Raw genomic sequence first — 6,602 nt, 5'->3', positions numbered from 1 at the left:
CACCCTCTCCAACAATGCTGATGACCATCACTTCAGTGCAAGGTGACCAAATACTCATCAGTGAGTACCAGGTCCCATGGTCTTGTGTCAACTGCAAACGCCTACGTCAATGGAGTCAACTGCAACAGTCATCTGGCATTGTAGCCAAATCAGTGGAATCAGTTGTGTGGAGACCCTAGTACCCCTCACATCTGGTAAATGCTCCTGCAGTTGTTTGTAAACCATGTCTAAGTGCAGAGGTTCTTAGGTACTGGTCATGGTCACGGTTTGGGTCTCCACTCCTGGGTCTGTCACAAACTCTGACATTAGCTTATTGCAAGTCCACAAATGACACTTTAAGACTGACAAATTAACACGCAACATCTGACTGTCTACTACCAACCTGAAGGCGCTATGGCCAGGTGGTGCTGCTCGTCCTTTTGGCATCACTGTGTGTTCATGGCTGTTTGAATGATGAACTTGGAATGACTTACTGGCAAAATCAGCTTTTTATACCACAGAATGTTGAAATCGATTGAAAAGGCTTTTCTTTTAGAATTTCTTGGTTTTGGCTCCAATAAGTAAAACACACTTTACAGAGTGAGACAGTTATTTGGAAAACACTCAATGAGGTGTGTCTATTACCCGTATACAATCCTCAAAATCTATGAAGTGAGACAAACACTATGTATATGACATGTACTGAGTTTTTCACAGTATCCCTGACTTTTTGTGTGTAGTGTATTTGATTGATGTTCTATACTAAAACCTATTTCTTCTTTGTTTAGTTTTTGACTCAGCAAAAACTGCCACATTATGATCCAAGCTATTACCACCAACAGACTAACCGATTAAATAAAAAACTAAATAGCTTCTATTTGTATCCATTAAGCCCCAAAAAACTGTAAGTCGCGCTATTGTGTAAGCCATTTGTACAGAGTTTCATCTCATAGCTTTAAAGAAAAAAAAACTATGACCCTTTAGTGCAATGAAATTCCTTCTCTGCTCTTCATCAATCTCCTGTATGATTCATCCATCTCAATCAAAATGCGTCCAACGAGGTAAACAGTGAATTTGAACCCCTGAGCTAATAGCTCATCTGTAACTTTAATAGGTTGGTTGAATATCTACACAAAACTGACGAAAACGTCTGCATTCCTTTTGGTACTTTCTAGGATTGTATGTAATCAGCCTTGAAATGGACCAATCCAGAATCATGCAGCATAACTCTTAAATCATTTACACGTGTAGCGTCTTGTACTTAAATCCTCCTCCAGTGTTTGACTAATTTGAGGTAAATATCATAGATTTTCATGGACTAAATTGAAATAAAAATATGGTTTGTGGGAAACAAACCAAAACATAATAAAAAAAATGTCAGATCACAACTCCAAGCCCCACAATACATTTTTACCTTTAGTACCGTAGATGTGATCTGGATGCAATTACTAATCCAGATGTGGAGGTAATTATGGGTGTTGTATCAGGTCTATTACCTGTGTTTTTCTTTTGCCCAATTTCCTGCAGCCTAAATACACAGCAACAAATTTATGAACAATTTTTAAGAGTTGTTTTTTTGGCTAAAAATGGCTTCTGCTTACCAGATTGAGAATATTTTTTCAGTAAATGTGTTTTTCTCTATGTACTTTAGAATAACATTGTATCTTATCAGTCCTTACACACACAGATGTGATGTCTTTATCTTTAAGACTCAATGTTTGTGTTTGGAGTTCATGTCAGATTCCTCACAGCAGATGTTTTAGTCGGGGCCAGAATTCTCCGACCACAGCTAAAAAAAGACGGTGTAATTACTGGACTCGTCTGAGCTCTGGCTGCCATGCCCTGGCTCTTTCACATATGTAAGGCCACATTTGCTTCAAAAAAGGACATGTATTGGCTTAAAGTGACTCATTTGTAGTTTTGAAATTGTAAAACAATGCAATTAGGCTCTAACTTTAAACAAGAGGTGATCTGGAAATGTAAAAATAAAGCAGTGATTGATAGTTTTTTTTTTTTTTTTGAAGAGTCATTTTCTTCTGCAAATACTGTCACTATGAGTGTGACTTTTTGCCGCCCAGACATGCTTGTGCTGATAGATCCAAAGCAGAGACGGGAAATTCAAAAAAATGTTCCCACACTCGCTACAGTATCTTTTCTTAATGCATCACCTCAGCGGTTTCTGTACACCTAAAGGTGTTGCAGAAGCTTTTCCCCCATTCTGAGGAGGATTAGCCACCTCACTTGACTTTGAAGCTGTGACTTTTCCAAAACACAGATTGACTTCAAGAGAGTTTTAATGAGAGGATTTTCAGTTCAATCAGCTGTGCAGGACTCCAGTTATGGAAGAACGGCTCCAGTATCCACACCTTCTGTCACAAGTTCAAGGAAATACTTCTTTATGTGAGTATTTTAAAAGATTTAACAGTAGGGATATTTACAAGGTGTTGCATTTCAATGAACAATACATTGTTAAATGAAGTTAGGGAACTAAATCCATGAAGAAATTAGATTAAACTTCAGGAATATTTTTTTAGTTTTCTGATAACTTTACATAAATCAGCAGTTTAAAGGTAGACGTGTTTCATTTATAGCTTTAAGTCCTCTTCCTGCCTCAGACTTGGCTTGCATTATCCTTGCTCCCAAAAAGGCACAAATTGAGCCAACTTCTTTTCTTTCTTTTTTTTTGTCAGAGGCTGGCTCAATTTCCTGAGGTATTACTGCGACATGCTTTGCTCGAAAACCCCAGGGATTTTGTGTTGAAGTGTTTTTCTTTTCTCCGGCTTCTTTTGACTTTTCTGTAAATAGCATGTGGTTTTAGGGGTCAGAGGAGCCTCCTTCTTCTACAGATTGTTTTGAAGTCAGTATCAGAAATTCATACATTTAAAGTTCATAAAACACCAAGATTTGTGGACAAAAAGATAAGGAAGTTAAACTGGAAAAGCGGGGCATTTTTAAAAAGGGCGAAAAAAAAGAAAACAATTCCAAATCTCATTATCATGGCAAAAAGTTTCTTTAAAGACCCACTCTAATATAATGAAAATTGACTTTTTTGTGTTTTTAACAAGTTTTTACAAGCACTTTTCTCAGAGCACCTAGTAATTATGATTAAAAATTGCATTTCTGAGAATTCTTAATTCAAATCTTGTTGGATCAGAAAACCGGATGCTCGAAAAAGCTCAGACTAATGATGCCGCCAATGAAATAGGCGTGTGCGAGTCTCCCCTCCCCCGGTGCACACCGTGACCCGCTCACATTTAGATGTGTGAGACGATGAGCGTTGAACACTCATGTTGTAGCGAATTGTGATTCTGGTTTAAAACTGTACGATTAGATTGATCCAGTATTATGTATATCGTTATTTTTGTTAGTTTAAGGCTATAAGCTCACACATGAGCGTGCAAACAGAGCTCTCAGCAATGGGGAGGGGGGCGGGTGTCAACAGTCCCGCCTGCAACCCAGAATTGTATTTCTGATGAGACGTTGTGAATAAAATATGTCTGAAACAAAGACACAGGCTTTTTATTTTGGCTAAAAACTTAACTAACGAAAACTAACTAGTTATTAACTAAAACATCACTGGGATTTATTTTACTATAGAAAAAATATATGTTTGGAGTGGAACGTTTAAAACTCATTGTATTATCTTAGTCCATGTTTCCTGCCCTGCAGTGCATCATCATTCCACTAGAGGCAGTAGAAGAGCTCAATTCAAAATGGCTGCCTCCATGAAAATCACTTTTTTGGCGGGAAAAAGTTTAGCTAATTTTCAAAACTTTATGGCAAGAATAGCTCATTTGTTGTTATTCTTTTATTTAAATGACAACTTTTCATATTGGAAAAAATGTACATTTTGTTGAAAATGTTTTTTTATACAGTTAAAACATGGTAAAAACATGTGGATCACATTTGAAACAATGGGTGCTTTTTACTGAGCACTCATGTCCATATTTGTGCATCTTAGACTAACTAATTGTGAGGAAAAACTTTACAAATTCCCAATTCAATCATAGTTTATACTATCTACGTATATCTCATTTTTAAAAATGGTTTAAAAACTTTCATTTTTTTTTTTTTGTCAGTTATTTGAAGTTGTGAGGTTCGCAGGGTTAAATCAATCCTGGAAAGTTCTGAAAGTTTCCACATCAGATAAGGTCTAAAATTCACTTTGTTTTTTCATGTTTTGTTTTTTTTTTAGAATTAGTTTTAGGGCTTTAGAAGCTGGACTAATTTTAGTATTTCCGAAAATCGTTTTGTTTTGGTCTTAATGGATCCGCGGCTGAAATTTGTATCAATTTATGGAAGGTTTGTCAGGTAAAGACAGTTCAACTTGATTTCTAACTCAGAAAATAAACTTTTCCCAAACAAGTTGATGTTGCAAATCAAAGCAAACCATTTGGGAAAGAACGAAGATTTCTCAGTGAGCAGAAAACTCTTAACACCTGAATTTATTCCCAGCTATAAAAAAAGATATTAACGTATGTTTTTGCTTTTAAGAAAATGCTACATTTAGGTAATTTTATAGCCAATTTGGTTTGTCGCACATTTGAGACAACAGGCATTAAGGGGTTAAATAGTCAAAACTGCTTTTGATCTACAATTGTAAAATAAAAAAACAGTAGAGATTTGATCTGGGATAGGGTAGATAGCCTTATATGGGATTGAAAACTCAACAAGGGAAAAAAAAAATCAGCTTTTGAAGGCACAGAGGTAGCCAAACAGGAAGTGGTCACGTTATGCTGGAGGAGTCCGGTTGTCAAAACGAGGAGGAAAAAGCAGCTCAGATCAGCTCAGCGGATAAGAGGGCTTAGAGAGGTCTGCCTGTAAATAACAGAGGTTCAAAGCTTGAAAAGTCCTCATTTATGATCCATCACTTTTTCCTTTTTCTGTTGGCTCTGGTAGGGTGTCTGAGAGAATTGATTGATTGATTTTCATCTCCAGTAGCAGAGTATTAGGTAACTTCCACTCCACATAACAGTGGAGGGTTTTTTTTCTTTATGTTCATCATCTCAAAGAAAACCAATAAAGAAAAGTAGCAGACTGGGATGACATCAGGGTCTTGAAGTGAACATCTGGGGGCCAGACACACTCGCAGACCGAGAGGAGAGGTGGGCCATCTGGATGTGTGTGATGGTGACAGCAAGTTCTCAGTGGAAGTTTTCAGTGGAGCAGCAACAGAGTTAAATAAAGTTCAGAAAAACCCAAACTACCTGGAAAATGACTCCCACAGTGTCGTGCAATATTCACCCTTTGTCTGCACAGTAAAAAAGTATTTTTGGGATGTAATTACAGGGTCAAATTGTTAAAAATGTACTTATATGGGATGGGTAAACTGCATCCATTTTACCCTTTAAAGTGCCACTTCGGTCCTCTTAGGATCTATTTTAAAAGCGTTCCCATTGGTCTTTTATTTATGGTAATGCAGTTTTTAGCTAAAACCAAAAAACTGGTGTTGTTTTCTAGAATCTAGTTTCTTATATCCTGTCCTATGTATATATATATATTCCTTTTCATGCTTTCTTTTTGTCTTTACCGCACTATAACTTCGATTTTTTTTTTGCAAATATGCAAATTGTCTAATTTTTCTAAAAAAAACTTCCTGATCTTTATACATACCACCCATCTCTATTTCTATCTGTAAAGCTGCTGTAATATTGGAATTTCTCCACTGTGTGGACAATAAAGGACTATGTTATCTTATCTTATACAGAGTGCCAGGAGTTCATTAGAAATGATTCCACTAGTTGCTTATCAAAACATTTGGAATCTTGACATTGATGCAGTCCAAAAGTGGACCAGTGAAGTATTCGACAGATATTTTACCCTGGGTGAGAACTTAAAAACAAGAAAAGATTCATATAACTTCTACAGAGGACTTCATGCTATGGTTTTCTCTTAAATTATGTGCCACTGGATGGGACAATTTATGTGTCAGGTATATACCGAAAACACCTAAACAATTAAAAACACCATATATATATATATATATATATATATTTATATATAGTGTTCCCCTGTTTATTCGCGTTTCTTTATTTGCAGTTTCACATATTTGCAGCTATTTTTCAGTCACATGACTCTTCCGGTTTGTCACAAAAACTCAGACAACTCAAGATGATATGAAATGTATGCATCCTAAGGGGGTGCTGTGCTGCAGAGGTGTATCTTCTCACAGTGGAACACCCGTCAGAGCACGCTCACCTGCCCCCCTGCATGGAGAAATGGTATCAGATATGCTGAAGAGGATATTCATGGAGGATAATTATCATCCGCTGCAGGTGTTTTTGTTTGAAGAAAGAGGAAGCGCGCGCTCCTGATTTTAAGGCACAGAGAGACACTCCTCATCTCCGTCATAAAGTATGGTGTTTATGTTGCTGCTGTACAGTCTTTTGTTCAGAATTATTAAAAAAAACTTGTCATGTTGAGCAATACTCCAGTGTTCTTTAATAAATGTATTACAAAGCATGATCAGAAGTGTTTTTGATAGACCGATACCAGACATCCTTCGACTGCGGGGGTGGGGGTTCTCCATATTCGCGGATTCTCCTCCGGTCCCTAACCCCAGTGAATAAGGGTTAGGGAATACTGTATATATATATTAGATTGAAAAAAAAACTTTTGTGAAA

The sequence above is a fragment of the Oryzias melastigma genome, linkage group LG11, assembly GCF_002922805.2.
Source record: "Oryzias melastigma strain HK-1 linkage group LG11, ASM292280v2, whole genome shotgun sequence".
NCBI classification, from domain to species: domain Eukaryota; kingdom Metazoa; phylum Chordata; class Actinopteri; order Beloniformes; family Adrianichthyidae; genus Oryzias; species Oryzias melastigma.
This window is presented reverse-complemented; position numbering follows the sequence as displayed.